At 39.7% G+C, this 24,928-nt stretch overlaps 2 gene segments (V, D, J or C); one reads left to right on the forward strand and one right to left on the reverse strand.

The window, feature by feature from the left end:
- Nucleotides 1-10,252: 10,252 nt before the first annotated feature.
- LOC307163479 (immunoglobulin kappa constant-like) lies at nucleotides 10,253-13,744 on the forward strand. The segment is given in 2 exons: nucleotides 10,253-10,488; nucleotides 12,505-13,744.
- On the reverse strand, nucleotides 13,347-16,637 carry LOC307163478 (immunoglobulin kappa variable 1-39-like). The segment is given in 3 exons: nucleotides 16,554-16,637; nucleotides 16,135-16,398; nucleotides 13,347-14,605 (listed from the first exon to the last, which is right to left on the reverse strand).
- Nucleotides 16,638-24,928: the final 8,291 nt, after the last annotated feature.

A 24,928-nucleotide genomic window follows, 5' to 3' on the forward strand; every position in this document is an offset into this window, starting at 1 on the left:
GATACTGTCACAATTGCACCGGTCCTCCTTCCCTCATGCACACTCAGGACTCCATTTCCCAACATTCCTCCAGGTTCTCACCTGCTCTACCGTGTGTATGGGCTTCCCTGGCTGCTTTCCTGCCTTGTGGATACCCATCTCGATCATCATCATCTTCCTTGCAGTGATGATCTTCATTCCTCTATACCTTCAAAGGACATATAGACTTTGAATTACCAGACTTTGACTTTGTGACTCAGTGGCTTTCTCTTATACAGTTGGCCTTCCTGATTCATTCCTTATGGTTTCATGTTTCAATAAAGAACCTGTATCTGTGAATCTGCCATCTCCTCTTCTGATTGTGACAGAAAACCAGAACAACCAAAATGGTTGTGGGTATTTTTTTTTTTTTTTACCCGAGGCTTTCCTCTGCACAATATTTCAGGATGTGGAGGAATTCCTGAACTACTATTACCTGATGAAGAGGAATGGTCGTGTCCTTATCCACTGCTTCCAAAATGCACTAGATGACAATGTCTGCCAACTGCTGCCAGTGAAAATCGTGGTTTATCATCTACAGTCGAATCATCGGTTTCATAATTCTCCTGTAGACTACAGTGAGACCATCCCAAGCTCCCTTGTCTCTGCCGGTCCTGAGTCAACCATAGAATATGTTCTTGTCAAAGAACCACCATTGTCTCCAACCATCATGGCCGCCATGCCAGAGTATCCTACTATTCCTCGATCCAGAAAAGCAACATCTCCAGCCTTTCCCCGGGCCTGGAAGGCTGTGTCCAACAGTGCGGATATTACATAGAAATTAGCGGATCCTCCCCTCATGTCTGTCGGCTCTAAAGAATCACTCCACTCTTCGGTTCCCATGTCCAGGGTCCGTTCCAAAGAAAGAAGTTCCTGTGTCCGTTGTAGCGAGTGAAATCCCAGAGTCTGTTCCAGAAAGGAAACTCCAGAGTCCATTCTGGAGAAAGAGATTCCAGAGTCCGTTCTAGAAGAAGAAATTCCAGAATCCGTTCCAGAGAAAGAGATTACAGAGTCTGCTCCAAAGTCCGCTCTAGTCCATGAGCCCTCTCCAGAGTCCGCTCCAGCCCATTCAGCCAGGAGCCCGCTCATGCCCCAGAGCTCCGCCAGAAGCCCGCTCAAGCCCCAAAATCTATAGTAACTGCAGCACTGTCCATGATGGCTATGGCTCCTCCCAAGAAAATTTGGGGGCTCCCTCATCACGGCCATGGCCACGGCCACGGAGGCAGATCAAAGCTCCCTCGTCATGGAGACCGATCAAAATCCCACGTCGCGGCCACAGAGGCCGATCACAGCTCCCTCGTCACGGAGGCCGATTATAGCTCCCTCATCCCGACCTTGATGGCCGCCCATGAACTCTGTTTTCTCATTAGGTCTGCTGAAATTGGCCCTTCAGATGTCAACAAGTCAGCCTACACTCCAGACGTCAGCAAGTAAGCCGGCACTCCAGAGTCCAGACCCCCTTCTCTTAGTCGGCAATCCAGACACCCGTCTCTCAGCCGGCACTTCAGAGTCCAGACCCCTTCTCTCAGCCGGCCCTCCAGATGTTCTTAAGCCAGCCACCCATCCAGACGTTCTTGTAGTCAGTTGGCCCTCCAGACCTTAACAAGCCAGCCGATCCTCCAGGTGTTCTCAAGCCAGCTGGCCTTCCAGAGGTTAGAATCGTCTGCTCGGATGTGGTGATCTTCTGCTTAGCCCAGCATCCTGGACCTTCTGCTGGGATTGTTCCACCATTGTTCCCCATGGAATATTGGGTTTTGGAGCATCTGGAATCCGCTCCTAGGGGGGGATGAATCAGGTAAGGAATACTGTAAATCAATACCCCCATCTGATTGATTTTTGAAGGCAGCATAGATGTATCCTTGCTGCTTTTGATATCCCACAATCCTGTGCATCATTCTGTGACAGTTGAGCTAAAAAAATAAAAATGGCGTCTGAAAGTTGCAAGTGGTGGTCAGTTTCTGTATAAATGTTTGTTTTTGACAAACGCTGTCCAATTTTGATGTCATTTCTAGGGAGAAATTACTATTGTAGTTATTAATTAATTGCTTCTTTATTACCAAAACTCTCTCTATTTTGCTGCAGATTGTTAAACCGTTCTGCTGCCTCAGAAGACTGTCCGAAATCAGTTTTGTGAGGTGCCTTCATGTGCAAACGCTGCCTGCAAAGTCATTGCCTGATAGGGAAAGATGTCAGCTGCCAAAGTTTTCTGACACAGCCATAGTAATACGAATGCACAGTCTTTCTATATATAAAGTCTGTGTGGCACGCACCTAAAGCCTCCTTTCAAACAGCTTGTGAGTTGAAAGTACCAAAATGAGAGGCTTACTGGGCTTAAACGTTCAAATACACACAAAACTGTCAAAACACAGTCAGTTTTGGAAAGTAAATAGTTGAGAAAGAAAACGCATGTTGTGCAACAGTATATTGGATCCATGCATAAGCTCTTAAAGTGACAGCAGCCTAATATTCCTTCTGCTGTCTGTCATGTTTATCAAAGAACAAAAGACAAAGAAAATCACTCACTGAAAATCACTCACTGCTCTTGTAAGCATTAATCTGTATTTAAATTTTACAATGAAGACCATCCAGTGTTATTTTACATTTTATCACTTTAATTTCTGTAGTATTTTCTTACCTAAATATACTGTTAGACCCACCTGGAAAACTTATAGCCATGTTTATTTAATTTCTCTCTTTATTTTATTACATTTATTTATTTCTTATTTTATTACCGACTTTTTACTTGTCTTTTTTTTTTTTTTTTTTTTTTTGCAAGTTTAGCCCAAAGATTCAAATAAAGCCTCCCTCTGCTATGTGAAAGCTATTGCAACAAACTTACCCAAATTATTAGAAAATTATGATCATATCTGTATGGCAGTATATATGGCAGTTTTCCCCCATGCATGGTGTCGAAAATGGTATAGAATATCTATACTTTTCAAGGTATTGTATCATAGTTTAAAATTATAATTATAAAGCACTAATTATAGTGCTTCTGCATCCTTTATTGAAATTTAAAAGCTCCTAGGTACGTCCCAATATGCGTATTTATGCACTATTGTATGACATTTTTTTGTATAAATAGTGTGAGTTGTGTGTTCTCACTGAAAATTCCACATAGAAAAAGTACACTTTAAATTCCCAGAGGATGCACTCAATTAACTGAAAAAAAAGTGTGGAATGTTGGACACTTCATGCACTCAACTGCCGCAGCTTTAATTATGTAGCGGAGAAGGAGGGGCGATCAGACTCCGACAGTGAATTACAAAATAACCTTATAAAATGTATACACAACATGATGAGTACATAGTGCATAAGTAAAGATTTAAATCACCGTTCATGTTCCACACACACACACACACACACACACACACACACAAATCATACAGATTTGGAACGTGCATGACAGAATTTTCATTTTTGAGTGACATTAAAGCCAAATATTAAAAAAGTGGATTGTAGCTAACATTTTCAGTTTTTCCAAACTGCTAAAATTGTACTTCAGACATCTTTAAATAGCTAAAATGTTGTAATTTTTTAGACATAAAGATGACAAATCAAGCCACAACCTGAGACAATTTCTTGCTCTTAGATCTGAAAACAGCCCTAATAAAACACTAATATACAACTAAAACATTTTTCCCTCAATACCGCATTATTGTTAGTTAAATATGACATGAAATATGATATTTGTGTCAGCCAATCAACAACATTCCTAAACAAAACTGCTTCCAAAATAATTGAACTTGAAAGGCAAATACATTACACAATACACACGCAGACACATGCACGCACACACACACACACACACACACACACACACACACACACACACACACACACACACACAGCCAGAGCAAAGACAGAAACTATTTAGCATGCTAGACTGACCACAAGGTTCAGGCTCACCCAACTAACCTCTAGGTGTTGATTGCTCAGGGGGACCTGATCCTGGATCAGGGAGGCCATTCCCATGAAGATTTAAGTATACACTTGAAAGCCGCTCCAACAGGTCGCTTGTAGAGGGTCAGGAGGTCAATTGCCTGGTGGTGCTTAATGGTAGCAAAAAAAAACGTCAGTCAGCTTAAATGGCCCACAGTGAAGCTTGTGGCCCGCGACTGGAGGAATGCAAGGAATTCTGGGGGGTTAAAGCAGTGCCATGAGGTGGCAGACACCGACACGGGGCTCTGGAAGTTGGATACAATGTCACCGCCTCACCATCACTCAACATTAGCCACCGCTCTCTCAACACCTTGTCCCCGCTGTGGGTATTAACTGTTGTCGGTTTATAAAGGGAAAAAAAAAGCTTGATGCACATCAAAGCAAGGATCGTCTTTAGAGTCAAAAGTTGAATATTTAAATTTGCAGATTTATTTATTTTTTATCAAAGAGGTGTAGCTGAATCAAACCCTAACACACCGATCTACTTCAAACCTAAAGTAATTGACTTGTGCATGTGCGATGAAAAAAAGAATGGAGCTCCATTTTGCATTGAGGAGGCCTGCATACAAAACAGGCACTCTGGAGGATTACCTAATGTTATTTTCACCTCTGTTATTTGAGTGCTTCTTAAAGCTGTGAAAACATATGTCATCATGCTGCAAGGGCCAAATATTATAATTATTTTCCAGAGAAAAAGACAAAAATTATTTTCGAGTGTGCATAAGCGATCATTTATTCAGTCTCTTTGGCGGTCACTACGCATTTATAAAGCGGAAATTAAACATTCTAGTACTTTGAATTCTTCCTTTGACATCACATTCTTCTTCTGCACTTCAGAGTCTGTGCACTCACCTGGCCCGCTGACACCGCCAACGTGTTATTTCCTCCCTGAGCTTAAACTCATGATCTAACGACCTGCCTTTGGTCCAAAGTCAACACTGAGCAGAACTTGTCAATCATTTGATCCACTTCATTGGCATCAAGGCTTGATTGGGCACAATTAGTCCTTAGAAACAAATGACATCAATCTGCCCTGGATTTCCATTGAGGGAGGCTGATTATTTGCTTTAACCTGGAACACTGATTTCATTTTCACTCCTCTGTGTCCCCTGGGGGATTAACAAACAGTGGAAAACATGTACGACTGACATAAGATCCTTTGGCCTTATAGAGAAATTTTCAAATGCAATTTGGCCAAACCCGAAGGGAGTCCAACCACACAACAATTTTGGCACAGCTAATGCCCTGCCTTGAGATTTATTTCAGTTTTTCTATGCGCTGTGTAACAGACGTACCAATTGTCAGTTTCCTGTCTGTTAAGAATTGCTGTGCAAACTAGCATATGTCAAAATGCTGTTGACTATCCACAGACATAATAAAATGTAAATTTATGGCCTCCGAATAAATTTAAACACTTTACAATAACTGTTTACTGCTCAACAGTGGCTTTTTTTTAGCTGTCCTTTTAATACAATTCATTTGTTTTGACAGAAGCTTTCCTTTTCCTTTGACCGAGTTCTCTTGTGCTGTAAATTACTCAGAAATATTAAGATAGTTCGATAATCTCTGTTCAATTTTCACACAATATTAGTTGTTTTCATGCTTTTTGCGTTACACAAAATGTCATGCTTTTCATCTTCAGAAAGATCTTTCTTCCTCCTATATTGCATGAGAACTGTGACTTGCTTAATAATGTGGAACAACCTCTTTAATAGTCTTTTCATTTACCCAAGTAGACCTGGCAAACTATTTAACAAACCTGTCTGAGATTGATACCAGTTATCTAAAAAGATATGGAGAAATAAAACAAAGAAACTCTTTCTCTGAAAAACATTTAATTGTAATATTATAAATTAGCAGATAGATAATCTATAAATTAATATTATCCTAGATTACTAAATGCTGTCAAAGTTTTTTCAGACCTAATGCAATAATGAATATTAATTGTATTGTAAAGTGTAAAATTATCAAATTAATTGCCTCAATATTTGCTGAGCCCCCAAATTTAATACAAAAAACCCACTGAATAGACAGGGGGTATGAATAATGTGTTATTTTTTTTTATTACATTATTATTTTGAATTAATCATATTAAATTAACAGCCATAATTTAGCCCTATAAAGAAACTAGGAAAAATACAGGTTAAATCTTACTAGCATCCATGCAAACACTCAGACATTTAATGTTTATGTACAGGGAATTACTAATGGACCATGGTCCATTAACTATGTGGATTTACTTCCAACCACGCAGTGTTATGAAAAGGCCAGCACAGAGGCTCTAAACTCAGGCTTTGGCACTTTTCTGCAGACTGCAAGACTAAATTTACAATATTGACTCTTTGGCTGTGTTCTGTTACAGTAAAGAGGACACTGGGTTACGGTAGAGACATACCAGGGTAACAGTGAGTAAACACAAACATGCAGGACATTCACACCCAGCTCTGAAAATGTGGGCAGAGTTCCCTGTGGAAAAACTTTATGATGAACAGCTGTTATGCAGTTTTACCAGGTATTATAATGATTGTTTTAATTGCATAATTAGAATTAGAATTAAATATGCTATTACATTTAATAGGCCAAAAAAGTAATCTCAGCATACGCCAACCTAAAGATAACCAGTGAACACTAGCAAACATTGTGCTGATGCATCAGTAGGCTACCATTTGGCGAATCTTCTACGTCATTCACACTGAATGTTCTTAAAAACCACCAGTTTATTGGGTGATGATGCTCAGGTTCAGAGCGGGAATTATGGTGAAGACCACGCCTCCCGGTCTGTATGAGGGCCTGTGTGTGGGTGCACTGACCCAAGGTAACCCAGGGCTGTGTTCTGAACTCTAAAGAGGAGGTAGATCAGAGCTGGTAATCACAAGCTCAGCTGTAAAAGTCCTAATGAGCCTCAGAGGCAGTGGTAAAGCAAAGTGAAAGTCACCTAATGAGCCAAGAGTAATATATGCCCATCCCATAATGCCTATAGTAAACGTTACTACTGACTTAAGTTATTAGCCTACAACAAAAAAAAAATATTTGGGGGATTTGGACTATTATTTCATACGTCAGGCGTTACAAGGTAATAAATACATTCCACCTGTATCTCTCTAGCTTAACCACCAGAGAATATGATGCTTGTGTATGGGGTGCTTGCTCCTCTTCTCCCAGATTGGTCTCCCCTCCTCCTGGGGCAGCCAGGCTCCAGGGTAGACAAGCGATCTCAACTATTCTTTTATTCCGTGCTTAACCTCCTCTACGACAATAAAGGTCTGTTTGCCTATTCACCCGCCTCAGCGTTGAACCTGATAGCACTTCAAAGTTCCACGCTGGGGACAGTGATTAGATGCTTCAGGGTGCTGCTTTTCACTGGGCATTAAATGCCACGGCTGTTTCACCAGGTAAAGCATTTAAAGACACATGATTGTCTTTGTAAAAAAATAAAATAAATAAATAAATAATAGACAGGGGTAGTGACAAAAATAAAAAAACTAGACATACTGAAGAGATGTAATAAAGGGTATAGTTTCCACAAGGTGTGCAAAAAAACCAACAAACATCAAGCCTTCCAAAAGAAGATGACAGTTATAGGTGGCAGCATCTGCAGAGCAATCTAACAAAGAAGGTCTGGCAAAAAAGGTAGTTTACTGAAATTTCATGAGTTCCTTTGCCCATATAATCTTTAAGCTATAAGGTTAAGCATATTTGGCTTGCTGTCCGCAGTGGAGGGGCTCGAGGAAGCAGCTTCAACTCGAGCTTAGATATATCCCCCAGTGGGACTGCTAATGCTTGGATGATGAGTATGGTAGCAAGATGCCTAAATTATGTTGGTGGAGTTGGGGAGGTGGAGGGATGCCAAAACAGCTGATGCCAGAGCAAGGTGAGCGGCTGCTCCGGCGTTTAATTAAAAGATTAGATGGGTTCACTCCTCCCAAAATTACGTTGTGAAATTGATGACAGCCATAACTCTCTTGGTATCACTATGCTATTGTAACCGGTCCTACTCGCCCCTCTCCGACCAGGAATCGAACCAGGTCTCTGACGTGGGAGATGGGAGCACTAACAAGGGCACTGTACCAAATGGCACCCAAAACACTTGCGGTCTTCCTACGGGTCTCCACTTTTGTGACGTAACGCTGTTTTGACTTGTCGGGAAGAAGTCTACTGCGGAGTTCACTTCAGTGCGGGCTCGACAAAAGTGTACATCGAGGGTACATATCAACCGCAAAGGGGGCGCTCCACAAGACCTAAAGTGCACATGAAGTGTGCCATTTGGGACAGGGCCAAGGATGCTAAAGCCTGTAGCATCAGTTGCTAGTGCACCTCTTGAGGCCAGGTGAATGAGGTTTACATCTTACTGGCCTACGTCAGTTTCACTCACACCCCTAAACCTCATTCCCATCCGGGTCCACGGCACCAAATGTAACCGGTCCTACTAGACCCGCTCCGAGCGGGATTTGAACCCGGATAATGGAATAATGGAATAATGCGGGTCCTACTAGACCCGCTCCGAGCGGGATTTGAACCCGGATAATGGAATAATGTAATAATGCGGGTCCTACTAGACCCGCTCCGAGCGGGATTTGAACCCGGATAATGGAAATAATGGAAATGTCACCACTGACAGATGTGATGTGAATAGTGCAGCAATAAGAGGCAACTCAGCTGTTCTCAAAATAACTTAACATGTGAACAATTGTAATGAATATGAAGTGATCTCTCAATTTTACCATGTAGGCTAGCTGTAGTTAAGACTCCATACTATGCTAGACTTACATGGACAAGAGACACAAATAGACCTAAATCAGAAGGACAGTGGTATGTATTGTGACACCGCCCTCTAGTGATGAAACAACAATAGCAACTTGGTAGGATGTTGCAGAGTTTACAACCAGTGTCTGCAACATCTGCATGGAGATTCAATGTTTTTTATTGCATTATGTGAACACCAACTATTGATCTGAGTTGATCAATATTCACTTGATCATATGCCAGAGACGATGAAGAAGGTCTATGTTGTGGACGTGCAGATAAATGTCTAGAGTTTTTTCAGATCAAAACACAGTACACGTATAGGCTAAAATTTATAAAATCAAAAAACGACTGAACGAATGATACATTGGGGTTTGCACTCTTCTCATTTTTGTAGAATTTAGAGTTAAAAATATTTACGTAGCCTACATAAAAGTCTGTTGTCATGACCAACAACTATCAAACTCACCCTTCTGTGTTTCAAAAGCATTGTCCATGTGCTTATGCAAAACTCTTGCTCTTCAAAAATGAATGAAGTTTGAGTTCAGGAGTTGAACAATGCAGAGGTTTCATTAATGTCACGTGCTTCTAATTTGCTTCTTCTCGTAGTTCCAGTAGGGGGCAGTAAGACATTACAAGTTTCTTTCTCTGTATTTGGTTTTATTGGCCTTTGGACAGTGTTGATACCTTTATTTTATTTCCAAAAGATATTAAAAAGAAAATAAGCACATGCACTTGAGATAAATATTTCTTTAGGCTATATGTGATTTATGTTTATTTTACAGTTTTTTTTCTCAGGTTCCTTTTATTGTGATAAACAAGAAATGAATTAAAAATCTTAATTAGGCTATATATTAAAATATTTGATTATGGTTATGTTTTTATTGTGTCATATTCCTTATGTTCTTTATTCATATATATATATATATATATATATATATATATATATATATATATATATATATATATATATATATATATATATTCGGGCAGATATATGGGTGGATACACTTCTCCTTGAATTTGCAACGTTTTCAAGAGTGGGTGCAAACTTACTATATCTACTTAGCCCAAAACTTCCTGAGATAATTTACTATATTATGGTTGAGATGGAGGTGGTATATGATATGGATTCAAAATGGTATCTGTTAGATTACAAAGACAACTACATTATAACAGTATAACTAAAGAAATAAAGAATATGAATTTCTGCTTCTTTATTTTGTGTGACACAATAGAGTTTTATCTTTGCATACTGAACAACTCGCACATCACATGGATCTATAGAGGTATTGTTTAAATATGATTTTTCACAAAGGCCTATGTTTGTGTAGACAGCACTATACTAAATATATATAGAACACAATTGATTTGTCCGGGGAAAAAAAGAGATAAGTTACAGGAACAGCAAGAAATTCAATGATTATTTCTATAGGGCAGATCTGGGTTTGAAGATTAATTAGATTAAATAAGAATACATAAAACGCATACATATGTGTATCTCATTGCTAACCCCTGTTTTTGTTCTCATTTCTGCACCTGTAGGTCTCGGATGCATCAGAGGATTCTCTGTGGTTTAACCAAGGGAGGTTTTTGTGCAGCGTTTTTTGACTGTGTGAACACATTGCTGCCACTGATCTCATGATAACTCTGACAATAATAATCTCCAGCATCTTCAAGCTGGGCATCACTGATGGTCAGAGTGAAATCAAGACCGTTTCCTCCAGAGTGAAAACTGCCTCCACCGCTCATTCTAGATGGAGCACTTGAGGGCTTCATTGTTGTGTAATATATAAGGAGTTTAGGGGGTTCCTCTGGCTTCTGAATGTACCAGGAGATGTAGTAATCTTTGGATACTGATCCAGTTGGATGCCTATAAACTATAGTGTTGACCTTACAATCAATAGAGACTGTTTGAGCAGCTGAACTGAGTTAAACTCAGGTTGAGTCACAACGACCTGTCCCGAAGAGCCTGTGAGACAAAGAAAACTTTGCTGAATTCAAATAATTATTTGTGCAAAAATTTAGTAAAATACATAAAAAAGGAAAAATATATTAGGAAAATATATATATTTCTGTTTCATTACCTTGGATGCAGTAAATTGCCCAGATGAAGAGAATCATATTGGCTTCTGTATGTGGACAGATCTTGTGTTAAAATCGTTCACAGGACTATAAACCCTTGCAGAGCACTGAAGCATGAGCTGCCAATGCAAAATTACATTACAGTGGAAAAACCCTTTTCTGAACTGAAATATCATATGATGATGGGCATTGTAATGTATGCATATTTTAATTATGAGTTAATCATCATGGTTTAATTTAAACATGTGTGGCACTCTCAGAATATTCTTGAGGTTTTTGCAGTGAATGAGAATGAATTATTGTGGAGGATTTTTAGTGGAGGAACCAAACTGAGTTTTGAAAGTAAGTGCAGAATAAAATAAGATAAATAAATAAACGCTAATGAAATGTGAATCTGAATAGGTTGCATTACTGTTGGTTTTATTACTGCATTAATTGGATTGTAAATATAAAGCTGTATAAAAAGTTTAAATATATATTTTTTGAGTGAAGTAAATGATTAAGAGAATCAAAATATACTGTAAATTCACATGAAAGTGATTGATGTACATATTTAGTTCTTAATTAGTAATAATTATGATTATTTTTCTTAGTAAATGGGAAATTATCCAAATTAAACTGGTTTAATTATGCAATTTATCTGTTTTGTTTGTTTGTTTACTTTGCTATTAGTTATGAAAGAGCAAACTGGTTATTGTCAGTGTCAGTTTTAGTGCAGGAGGTTTTTGTACAGCCGCTCATTGGGTTTGTATCACTGTGGCGCACGTTCGGTGGAGGAACACGACTCTCAGTTGGAAGTAAGTAAATCTCTTTTTATGTAAAAAATAATGAAACAGAATGAAAAGAACATAAGAGGATTTTTAAAAAAAAATAATGACTAATTTTAATCTGGTGTGACATTACCAAATAATTGTTTAACTTTCCTTAGCTCTATAGACCAGTTTAAACCAATCACTTTTGTATTAATGAGCATTTTTTGTCTATCAAAATGGTAAATCATATTTGACAAAGAATAACTGTTTGTATTTTTTATTCATTTGACATTAAATATAAAGTTGAGGTCTGTATAAGTCTTTTACTCTCCACATATCGATTTAACAGAGGCAAACACGAAAACATGAAAACATTTTGTTATGCAAAAAGTATCAATATAGATAGTAGAACAGCTTTGGTATCTTATTATTAACAGTTTGTAATTATTTTTAATAATTCTTGAATAATGAAAAAGTTTTTTTTAATGAAAAGTTTTCAAGTCACATGAGACAGAAAATGTCTTCATTTGCTGTTGCTTTCACTAAAAAAAAAAATCTGTAACTGTTAGTAATACAGTAAATGTTAAACAACAAAATATTTAATAATAAAAAAAAAAAAATAGATTCCCAAATAATCAAAGATCCATAATATAAAATTATTCATATTTTTTAAATCCAATTATAGATATGTGTGATTGCTGGTAAATGTGTTTTTACGGGCTGTTTCTCTTCAGATCTGCTTGATTAACTCTGAATCTCTTAAAGGGAAGTGAAAGACTGATAGAGCTGTTTTTAAGAAGAATGTTTCTCTCTCTCTCCCCCCCTCTCTCCCTCCTTTCTCCCTCTCTCTCTTTCTCTCTCCCCCCATCTCTCTCTCTCTCTCTCTCCCTCTCTCTCTCTCCCTCTCCCTCTCTCCCTCTCCCTCTCTCCCTCTCCCTCTCTCCCTCTCTCCCTCTCTCTCTAGCTGCCACTCGCCCCACTCTCACGGTCCTGCCCCCCTCCAGAGCCGAGCTGCAGCAGGGTAAGGCTACAGTGCTGTGTTTGGGCAGTAAGGGATTCCCCTCTGACTGGAAGCTGAGCTGGAAGGTGGATGGCAGTAGCAGGAGCTCTGCTGTGAATCTGAGTCCCAGTGTTCTGCAGAAGGATGGACTGTACAGCTGGAGCAGCAGCCTGAGTCTCACTGAGAGTGAGTGGAGCAGAGCAACAACCATCAGCTGTGACGCCACACACACATCCCAGAAAGCAGTGACCGAGAGCCTGAACACACAGCAGTGTGATGCTGACCAGTGAAACACACACAAAGATATAGATAGCATGCATTCATTCACACACACACACACACACACACACACACACACACACACACACACACACACACACACACACACTCACAAACTTACATAGGACTGTCCTAAATCAGTCAGTGCTCAACAATGAATCTTTCGTTCTGTTAGTATAATGTTCAGATATTCTCAGCTGTTGTAACAGTGATGCTTTGTTGTTTTATTGCTGCCAAATAAAAGCATTTTGACTCAAATATGGTGTTGACTTTCTTGCTGTATTATAAAACAACCTTAAATATGAAATCCCACTATTTATTGATTTTTTTGGATGTCTATTGTGATTATTGTGATGAACAGCATGGATATTGAAATAATATTTTAATTTTGAAAATATCGATTACAGTAAAAGAGATATTTATGTTAATATGGCATCTTAATTGTATATCTAATGAAATAAAATATTTTAGCTACATTTAATTGATAAAAAATGTATATATTAAAAAAACTCTGAAATAAGGTATTTGAGAAATCCTTTATTTTAATCTAACATGAAATAGGAAAAAGGGTCTGAATTCTGACTCTCAAGATTTATGCATTTAAACAGGATGAATAAAAAAAATTAAGGCAAGGCACAAGAGTAATAATATAATAAAGAACTAATAGATTTCATCATACATGAAGAATCACAAACATTGTTAACTAGTTTTTTGAAATTATATGTTAAAATATACAAATGAGGCATTTTCTAATTAAATATGCACTAATTTGCATTTATTTCCAGAACAGAAATCTGAACACTGGATAAAGCAGCTTCAAAAGTTTGTGTCTCAGATTTTGTTGACATATTAGAGTCAAGAGTTTGTATGGAGGGGATTTTGGAAATCTATTTTTATCATTTCAAAAATCTGAAAATATCAACAGCCAGAAAAAAAAATCACCATATTTTTAGGAATAAAATGAAATCAGGCAAATGTGAACAAACCTCTCTGTAATATAGGAATACATCTGTAAAGTAAGTTCTACTGAAGTGAAGATTTTCTGGCTCAGCATGAGATAAAATCATTTTGGCTTTTAAAGATATGTATAATCTACAGACACAAATAAATGTGCAATAAATTCTTTTGCATGTGTCTTGCCTTAACTTTATCACAGAGTCATAGACAGAATGTGTAGATTGATAAACTATTCTGTTCACTGAAAAATGATCATTTAATGTAAATGAGTTTATTTAGTGCGTGAGTAAATTCATTGTACCGTCTGACTGAGGGAAGTTTTTGTACAATGCCGTTTCGCTGTATGAATACTGATCCAGAATAAAACACCATAATAAAGGACCAGATTAAAGTGAAAAAAAAATGTTGAGTACATGAGAAAATCTTCTTTAAAACTTTAACTGTTGCTCAGCTGTTGTACAAGGCAACTAGAAATGATTCTCATGTTCTCTGTAGCATCTGACTGAGAGAGGTTTTTGTACGAAGTTGTTTCACTGTGTGCACCTGCCAGTGTAAGTCCCCATACAGTAATAATCTCCTTCATCCTCAGGCTGAACTCCACGTATTTTCAGCATAAATTCATATCCAGAATAAGTTCCACTGAATCGGTTTGAAACTCCAGATGCAAGATCATCTGCATCATAGATCAGGAGTTTAGGAGCTTCTCCAGGTTTCTGCAGATACCAGCTCATGTCATCATCAACTCCACTGGTCCCAGTACAGCTTATAGAGACTGAATCTCCTGCTGTAACACACAGAGACTCAGGAGTCTGGACCTCTTGATGAGACACTGAGAGAGAGATAAAAGAAAGATGTGTTGTTACATTTAAATACAAATAATGAGATATTTATGTCCTTTATGAAAACATTTGTATTTAAAGAAGAAAACAAAGCACAAGAGAACCAAAGCTTTACAAAATGAATACCAAAGTCTAATAATTAAGGGAAAAAAATGTAACCTTGAGCAAGCAGAGCCAGTGTAGCCAGAATTAGAAGAGCCATTATTGTTTGGTGTGTCAGTGACTCTGGCGGGACTGAACACACACTGATCATGAGGAGTTTTGTGAGTATAAACATGCAAAACACTCTCCACTCAACAGACTCCTGTCAAACACACATTCAGTTTCCTCCTGGATTTACATGATGTGATTAAACAATCAAACATGCATTTTTGCAGGATTCTATTGCTGACTTCTATTGCTCTTTAAATATTCTGGAGGTTTTTGTTCATTGAATGAATGAGAATCACTGTGGACTTTCAGTGGAGGAACTAAACTGAGTGCTGGAAGTAAGTGCAGAATGAAATAAGAAATTGAATAGTATACTTAGTTAATCAAATTATAAATTTCAACCTGAAAAGAATCAGGTTTCAGCATTTTTTAGAAAGTAATTTTTCATTATGTCCTGTAAAAGACTGTAAATGATCAAATTACCTTAATATTTCATTAAAGAAAACTAAATGATGGAGATGAATTCAAACATAAATCTACAGGAACTGAATGATGTGTATTTATCAATATCATTAGTAATATTGTATTGCTTGTATTTTATATTTTATATTTAGTATAATTATTCTGATTAAACACAATGTAAAAGTAATTTCTATGTATAGTAGGATGGATATTTGGGAAATTTCTAATTTTGCTGCTGTGTCTTACATAAATGTTCATTATTAGATAGGAGACAAAGAGTCAACTGATGATGTCAGCTCCATTTTGATGACAAATATTTTCCTTTACTTTCTATACATTTCACATTTAATTTAAAACACAATTAAATGCCATTAGTTATATATATATTTTTTTACAATGAATAATTTAATGATTAAAAAACAAATAGACAGTTATTGGAAGGTCCAATAGACAACATTTGTGAATTTTGTTTAGTGAAGCCTGAGATATGTTAGTTTTCAGCTTGTACAGAGCACAATAATAAACAAACAATACAAAAAAAACATATGTGCATAAATATTGTTAAATTATATATACATATATATGCATATGTTCATATACAGTATAATGTGATGTCAGAATGTGATGTATTCTGCATATAATAAAGCTTATAATTCCATAAATACAAGCTTCTGTCCTCAATGATGCTGAGCTCAAAATTTCACATACTCATTTCTGCTGAAATCTATAATGATAATTAAAGTGAACAAATAATGAAATAACTGAAAATAAAATCTTCATTGCTGCTTTAACTGTTAACAGGGCAATAGCCTGAGTCTCATGTTCTCTGTAGCGTCTGACTGAGAGAGCGGTTTTTGTATGATGTTGTTTCACTGTGTGAATACTGTAGCAGAATAAACTCCCATACAGTAATAATCTCCTGCATCCTCAGGCTGGACTCCACGTATGTTCAGTGTAAAATCAGGTTCATATCCACTTCCACTGAACCGGTCTGGGACTCCAGACTCAAGTTCACTTGCTGTATAGATCAGGAGTTTAGGAGCTTCTCCAGATTTCAGCAGATACCAGCTCATGTCATCACCAACTCCACTGGTCCCAGTACAGCTTATAGAGACTGAATCTCCTGCTTTAACACACAGAGACTCAGGAGTCTGGACCTCTTGATGAGACACTGAGAGAGAGTTCAAAAACAAATCAAAAGAAGCTTGCATTCGCTATACAACAGTTCAAATTAATGCATAAAAATAAAACAAAGTACAAATTAAAAAAATTTTAACAAATAAAAAAGGTTTTTATCATTATAATGTAGAAAACATATTTTTGAACCTTGAGCGAGCAGACCGAGTGTCCACAGCATTAGAACAAGAGAAATCATTGTTGTATGTGTGTTTGTGTTTGTGTGTGTGTGTCGGTGTCACACACTAATAATCATCAGTTTTAAGCGCAGTGTTCAGTTAATATGCAAAACACTTTCAGATGCATCATGGAATAAACCTCAAAAACAATCAAAATACATTTTGCAAGATTTTATTCATTAAAAACGTATTTCTTTTTTCAGCTGACTGAGCAAAACTAAACTAAGATAGAGTTTTAGTGTCAGTGTTGATGTTAGTGTAACTCTGTCAGTGTCAGTTTTAGTGCAGGAGGTTTTTATAATCTCTTTCTGTTTCAATTTATATACAGTATATATATTTAATTGATATAATATTGTTAATCTTGACTATATTTATATATTTAAGATAATACAGAAATATATCTAACTTCTGTTTCAGGTATTAAGTATTACTGTACTTTAATCATATGCTGTATGCTGTATATTTATATATTTTATAAATATAAACTTGATTATAATTCTGAATGCGTATTTATACTCTGAAAAGAAATGTGTTCTTTTAATCTTGATATTTTTTAATGTTAAAACAAAGTAAATCATCTTCATTTTCGTGCTTTATAAAATAAAAAATAAATTTTCTTATTAAACTCATTAAATATATTTTTAAATCAGAATAAATACAAATTTTAGATATATAAATTGTTTTTGTAATATTTATAAGTACTGAATATATTAATGTTATTACTGAATATGTTAATGTTATTACTCCAGTTTAGACTAAAATCAGAATAATATGATTCAGTAAAATGTGTTTTTACAGGCTGTTGCTCTTCAGATCTGCTTGATTAACTCTGAATCTCTCAAAGGGAAGTGAAAGACTGATAGAGCTGTTTTTAAGAAGAATGAAACTCTCTCTCTCTCTCATTTTTAAAAAAACATTTTAAAAATTGAGTGTTCCTCAGAGGGGTCAGTTAATGGAATGTGAAGAATGCTTCACTAGAAAAACCTAAAAATGCTCAAAACTCAAACTAAAAATGCTAAAACTTTACCAAAGATTATTTTAAAATGTCTACATGTGTATAATGCACCCTGGAGAGAAACTGACTTCATTTGATCCAGCGAAACAGCTCATTTGCTGTTCATATATAGAGCTATATAAGGCCATCTAGTGGCAAGAGTCATGAAATATCATGTTATATAATTCAAGAGGTCGGCAAAGACACCCAATGTAAGATATTTTGAGCTGAATTCAAAGGGTTATTCGTCAAATTGTGAGTTATTTTGAATTTAACTTGAAAGAATGTGAGGAATGTGCTTGAATTACTATTTATTTATTATTTATTGATCAAATCTAGTAATTTAAAGGTAAATAAAATAAAAAAATAACAAAAATTGCATCAATATTATCAAAATGAAATAAAATAAGGTTTATGGACCAAAAAAAAACATCTGTTGTACAACTAACCCAGACTGTGGGGTGAATTGTAAAAAAAAACTGAAACACGTCTTACAAGAAAAGAAATCAAATTCACACAGTTGCCATATTGGCCTATATTGATCTATCCAACACTCAATTAAAATTAAGTACAATTAATTTTGTTCAGTTGTGTTGTAGGCACTAAAGGTACTTTTTACTTCTATACCGAACAGCCTCTTTTAAAAACGAACCAAAATGAAAAAATGTAATATGACTACAGCATCTATTTTGAATAAAAGACACGTCCACTGAAGAGCTTTACATCTGCTTGGATGTGGGATGCTTGTTCTGTTGGCTATCTCTAAGTTTGAAAATGATCCCAAAATGCCTAAGAACAAAAATGGGAAAATTGCTAATGTGCTTCAAGCACTTTTTGCTTCATACAAAGTAACTAGGGGGAGAGTAGATGAGTTGGAGGCTGAAAATGAGCGACTCAGTGTTGGGGTTATTTCTAAAAAAAATGACCTGGCTAGTGAAACGATATGGAAAGAAGAAAAGGTCAAGATGCAGAATGAGATTGCACTTCTTAGAACTAACAATAGTATGCTTAAATCGGTACTATACGGTTATGCGGACCACACGTGACCACATGTAAATGTACTATACGGTTAACCTAACCCTAACCCTAACCCTAACCCTAACCCTAACCCAAATAGGTGTGGTCCGGATAACCGTATAGTTCCCTTAAATCATCAGTGGAAACATTGACCAACAATTTGGAGGAAGCAAAGGCGGCTTGTCAGTTTATGATAAAATGGCACAACTGAGAAAAACCCTAGCAAGACATTGTTAGGTGTCACATTGTGTAACCCAGTTCCAGAAATGCCAGATTTACAAGACAGGGCTGAGGGTTGGGAACAAGATTCTCAGTCATTCAGTAGCCAATACTCTGACTGTAGAATCAGATTTCCCATGGCACCAGTCCATACTACGACTATGCGTGCTAGTGAAGGAAGGGAAGAACGTCTCGGTTACGTATGTAACCCTCGTTCCCTGAGTAGGGAACGGAGACGTTACGTCGGATGACGACGAATGGGGTTTCGCTTAGAAATCCTATCACCTTCGAGTATATAAAACGAGCCAATGGCAAAGAAATGCCATGGGTCTGCGGAATTTGCATAGCGTAACTCCGCCCCACCCTGGGGGTATATAAGGAAGTGCGCTGGCAACATGCAGATATGTCTTCGCTGAGGAGCCGAGACTGAACTCAGGCGTTCCAGCGGTACAGCGGAAGTGGCAGGGAGACGTAACGTCTCCGTTCCCTACTCAGGGAACGAGGGTTACATACGTAACCGAGACGTTCCCTTTCGTTGTCACTCCGAGTTACGTCGGATGACGACGAATGGGGTTCCCAGTGTAATCACGCCACCTCTCGACTGTCTTCCAATGCCCTGCGTAAGTCTGAGCTCCCTGTCGTGAGACTAGGACGGACGAAGGAGTCCTACTTAACACAGGAATACCAAGGTACACTGGGAAGCATATCCAGTGGAAATATGCAATCATGCCCAGCCCGAAGGGGGGGACTTGGGATACACATATGACCCCGAAGGGCTGCATATGGAGAATCACTGGGGTGTCCAGCCGCAGGTGGAATATTTCAACCCCAGGGGTGGCAGGGTGGCTTGCCAAGGGAAAGCTCAAAGAGGCTTACAGTGGAATACACATGTGGGGGTCACCCAGAGGGGAAACCATGCACATGGAGGCACCTAGCCAAGCGCGAAAGCTGCTCAGTTGCATAACTCTGGCGTTGACGTCGTCAGTGCTGGAGGAGACTCAGGGCTTATTAGGCTCACCTGAGGAGAATATCGCACGTATCCCGTCCGTGGAGAGGAATGGCGAGCAAGCGAAGACACCTGAGCAGAATCTCTTACCGGCAAGTTGAAGCGAGTACATGAGAAGAAACTGGCTCCACTCGGAGATTGTAGAATCTCGCGAATGTGTCGCCCAGCCTGCAGCTCTGCAGATGTCTGTTAGCGAGGCGCCATGCGCTAAAGCCCAAGAGGATGCCACACTCCGGGTGGAGTGGGCCGTCACACCAAGGGAGCATGGTCGACCTTGCTGCTGGTATGCCAAAGCAATGGCGTCCACTATCCAGTGAGACAACCTTTGCTTGGAGACAGCCTTTCCCTTCAGCTTCCCACCATGACAGACAAAGAGCTGGTCTGAGGTCCTGAAACACTGCGTTCTGTCAACGTAAGCACGGAGAGCGCGTACTGGACAGAGCAGTGCCAAGGCTGGGTCTGCCTCCTCCAAAGGCAGCGCTTGCAGGTTCACCACCTGGTCTCGAAAGGGTGTGGTGGGAACCTTGGGCACATATCCAGGCCGGGGTCTCAGGATCACGTGAGAGTTAGCCGGTCCGAATTCCAGGCACGCTTCGTCAACCGAAAATGCCTGCAGGTCCCCTACCCTCTTGATGGAGGCCAATGCAACCAGGAGCGCTGTCTTCATTGACAGGAACTTAAGCTCCACTGATTGCAGAGGCTCAAAGGGAGCACTCTGCAGGGCAGTTAAAACCACTGAGAGGTCCCAAGAGGGTACGAGGGGAGGATGAGGAGGATTCAGTCTCCTGGCTCCCCTCAGGAACCTGACGATCAAGTCGTGCTTTCCCAAGGACTTACCATCAACTGCATCGTGATGTGCGGCAATGGCGGCAACATACACTTTCAGGGTGGAGGGAGACAGCCTTCGCTCCAACCCTTCTTGCAGGAAGGAAAGCACGACACTGATGGGGCATTTCGTGGGTTCTAGATTTTTAGAAGAACACCAGTTGACGAAGAGGTTCCACTTCAACGCATAGGCATGTCTCGTGGACGATGCTCTAGCGGAAGTGATGGTAGCCACCACCGCTGGTGGTAGGATACTCAAACCTGCCTCGTCCCATCCAGGAGCCACACGTGGAGGTTCCAAAGATCGGGACGAGGGTGCCATAAGGTGCCCCGTCCCTGAGAAAGCAGGTCCTTCCTCAGAGGAATTGGCCAGGGAGGTGCTGTCGCGAGGAGTTCTAGTTCTGAGAACCAGGTGTGGTTGGGCCAATACAGGGCAACCAAAATTACCTGCTCCTCGTCCTCCCTGATCTTGCGCAAGGTCTGCGCAAGGAGGCTCACTGGGGGAAACGCATACTTGCGGAGGCCCCGCGGCCAGCTGTGCGCCAGTGCATCCGTGCCGAGCGTGCCCTCGGTCAGGGAATAAAACAGGCCGCAGTGGGATGAGTCGTGGGAGGCAAACAGGTCTACCTGTGCGTCCCCGAACTGGTCCCAGATCAGCTGGACCGTCTGGGGATGGAGTCGCCAATCTCCAGCGAGAGGCCGAAGCCGAGACAGCTCGTCGGCCGCCTGGTTCAGGTCTCCCGGGATATAAATGGCTCGAAGCGACCTCAGATGCTTCTGACTCCATATGAGGAGGTGGCGGGCGAGTTGTGACATACGGCGGGAGCGCAGACCACCTTGACGGTTGATGTACGCTACAGTCGCGGTATTGTCTGATCGGACTAATATGTGTTGACCCCTGAGCAACGCATGGAAGCGGTGCAGGGCAAGACGTACAGCCAACAACTCGAGGCAATTGACATGCCAAAGGCGCTGGGGTCCTGTCCAGGAGCCCGCGGCAGCATGTCCATTGCACATGGCGCCCCAGCCCGTGGTGGAGGCATCTGTTGATACAACAACATGCCTGGAAACTCGTTCCAAGGGCACTCCAGCCCGAAGAAAACTGAGGTTCGACCACGGGGTGAAGGTCTGACGGCAGGTCGGAGTCACTGGGACTCGGAGCGTGCCGTGATGCCATGCCCACCTCGGGACTCGATCGCGAAGCCAAAGCTGAAGTGGTCTCATATGAAGCAACCCGAGCGGCGTGACTGTGGCTGCGGATGCCATATGCCCCAGGAGCCTCTGAAATAGTTTCAGTGGAACCACACTCTTGCCCTCGAACTAACGAAGGCAAGTCAGCAGTGACTGCGCGCGCTCGCTCGTAAGCTGCGCGCACATGGCGACCGAGTCGATCTCCATACCGAAAAAAGAGATCCTCTGCACGGGGCAGAGTTTGCTCTTCTCCCAGTTGACCCGAAGGCCCAGACGAGCTAGGTGCCGGAGCACTAGGTCCCTGTGTTCACAAACCTGGTCTCGAGAGTGAGCTAGGATCAGCCAGTCGTCGAGATAGTTCAGGATGCGAACCCCGTGTTCCCGAAGGGGAACAAGGGCTGCCTCGACGACCTTCGTGAAGACGCGAGGAGACAGGGCTAGCCCGAAAGGGAGAACCGCGTACTGGTATGCCTACCCCTCAAAAGCAAACCGTAGAAACGGTCTGTGTCGAGGAAGAATGGAGACATGGAAGTAGGCGTCCTTCAGGTTGATCGCTGCAAACCAATCCTGCGGCCGTATGCACTCAAAAATGCATTTGGCCGTGAGCATCTTGAACGGCATCCTGTGAAGGGAGCGGTTCAAGACGCGCAAGTCGAGGATTGGTCGTAACCCACCGGATTTCTTCGGTACAATGAAGTAGGGGCTGTAGAAGCCGGACCTCATTTTGGCTGGAGGGACAGTCTCGATCGCACCCTTCGCCAGTAAGGTAGCGACCTCCGCTCTCATAACCGGGGCATTGCCACCGACCAAAGTGAAGCGGACTCCCCTGAAGCGGGGAGGAAACCGCGCGAACTGAATCACGTAGCCGAGCCTGATGGTCCTCGCGACCCAGCGGGACAGCCTGGGAAGCTCGTGTGTGTGGTAGTCGTCCACGAGGGGCTGCTGCTTTTACTTTCGTTTTGTCATTTGCGTATTAAAGTGGAATGAGTGGCCGACAGCAAGTAAAATGTGTGGCCGACTAAAAAAAAGCAACCCAATTTGTCTAGATCTGTATTCTTTCCTTTGTATAATGAGCTTAAATATTGCTGCGCAGTCGTGTGATTTAGTCAGCTTGATTAACATTATTACAATGTATTCCTATTTAACTCTGATATGTAGCCTATATATATATATATATAAGGTCCTCGAGTCGAATGTGTTCGAATATTTCACCAGCATCAGCCTTTTCACAGTTTGTATCACTCCGCTTATCTGTGTTTGCGCAACTTGCATCATTAAGCCAGTAGGTGGTGACAAGTGACTGTCTTTATGAGTGAACAATTGAAATTTAATTGAACTGATTTAATAGTGCCAAAAACATTGATTAACTCAAGAAAGAAACAAGTTGCTGAAACCAATCTTTAATGCTAAAAAGTTTACATCTATGCAAAATAATCCTTGAAAGATTTCTCATTTAAGGCCATTCCTGTTTGGAATATGTGATTGTGTATAGTCAACAATAAGCAGAAACATTTTGCATTTCCATTTTGTAGTGTGGATCATTCATTTCAACATTTATCCTCATTCTCATGTTCAAGAATCTGTTATCTTGACAAATAATTTATGCTACTGCCCACTGACATGCTTTTAAATAAAAAAATGTTGGCCTTCAAACACCTTAAAATGCACATATGTAGGTCCGAGAAATCAAAATTTTCATTTTTGAGCATTTTTATTCCGATTGAGGTGTTGACATGGAGCATTCATTCTGATTGGACTTTTAAACTGGTTATAATCGGAATACAATGCTACATGTAAACGGGGCTACTGTTTGAGCTTCAGATTGAGTCAGAGCTTGTCCCACAGAACCTGAAGAGAGAGACAGAAAACACTGAGAAAAATATAAAACAGATGAGCACATTTAACACTTAGTTATAGGCATCTGTCAGCCTGAGCACACAATATTTCTTACAGTTGCACTACAATGACTAAGTATCTTTTTCTTTTCTTTTCTTTTTTTTTTTTTTTTTTTACACAATATGTTACATATTCAGTGACAATACAGATCTTGTGGATTGCTCAATTTAGGTTCCTCTAAATTGGTTGATGACATAACTTGCTATATAGCCTATACTTACTCCATATGCAGGTTGTGAGTGTCCAAATAATGACGGCTATTAAAGTCATGTTTGCTTTTTGATCTGTTATCATGAAGGAGAGCTGTCAGTCAGAAAATAATAAATTCACAGGTCTATAAAGACCTCCAGAAGAGCTGAATAAAATGCATAAATTGAAGTCTAAATCTTGATCTGAGCATCTGTGGACTTGTTGATTTCTTAATTTCTGACTTTAGGTTTGAATCTAAATTATATTAATTTCTACATACTTACTCCATATGCAGGTTGTGAGTGTCCAAATAATGACGGCTATTAAAGTCATGTTTGCTTTTGGATCTGTTATCATGAAGAAGAGCTGTCAGTCATAAAACCATAAACTCACATATCTATAAAGACCTCCAGTGCACTGAAGCGTGCAGTTCATATGCAAAGTGTCTTCAATGTAAATGTCCTTTCTGAGAACAAGAAGCTCTTACTGTCAAGAAACATATTTCAGGAGGTAAACAGAGACAGATCTTTTTTTAGCGCAATTTTCCACCGGACAAAATTGCGATTGTTAACTCATGATTTCTGTTCTGTCTGTGCGCACCAATCTTGCACTTCTATCTCAACCAGACCACCTAGAGACTTCGGGTTTTCGGCATTATGTTAAGGAAGGTCTAATCTCGGGATCGCACAAAAAAAAATCCAGGAAAAGATTTACTATCTCTTAGTGTTGTGATCCCATGACGTCAGAAAATTGCGCTAAAACACTCACAGAGTTTTTATTACTTGTTTTATCTTGAACATCTTAAAAAGTCTAATGATCTCAGTTGCTGACAAATAAAAGTAATAATCAATTTAACTGATTTCACTCTTGTTCTGCTGTTACACTGCGGGCTTAAGCAGTGTAGAGTTATTGTGCAGTTGAGTTCAACTATTTAAATGGTTTTAATTACAATAAGGAGCAATAATTAGATTTTTCATTATTATTTCACTCTAATGCTAATTAACTCTGT

The sequence above is a fragment of the Squalius cephalus genome, assembly GCF_949319135.1.
Source record: "Squalius cephalus genome assembly, chromosome: 8".
NCBI lineage: Eukaryota > Metazoa > Chordata > Actinopteri > Cypriniformes > Leuciscidae > Squalius > Squalius cephalus.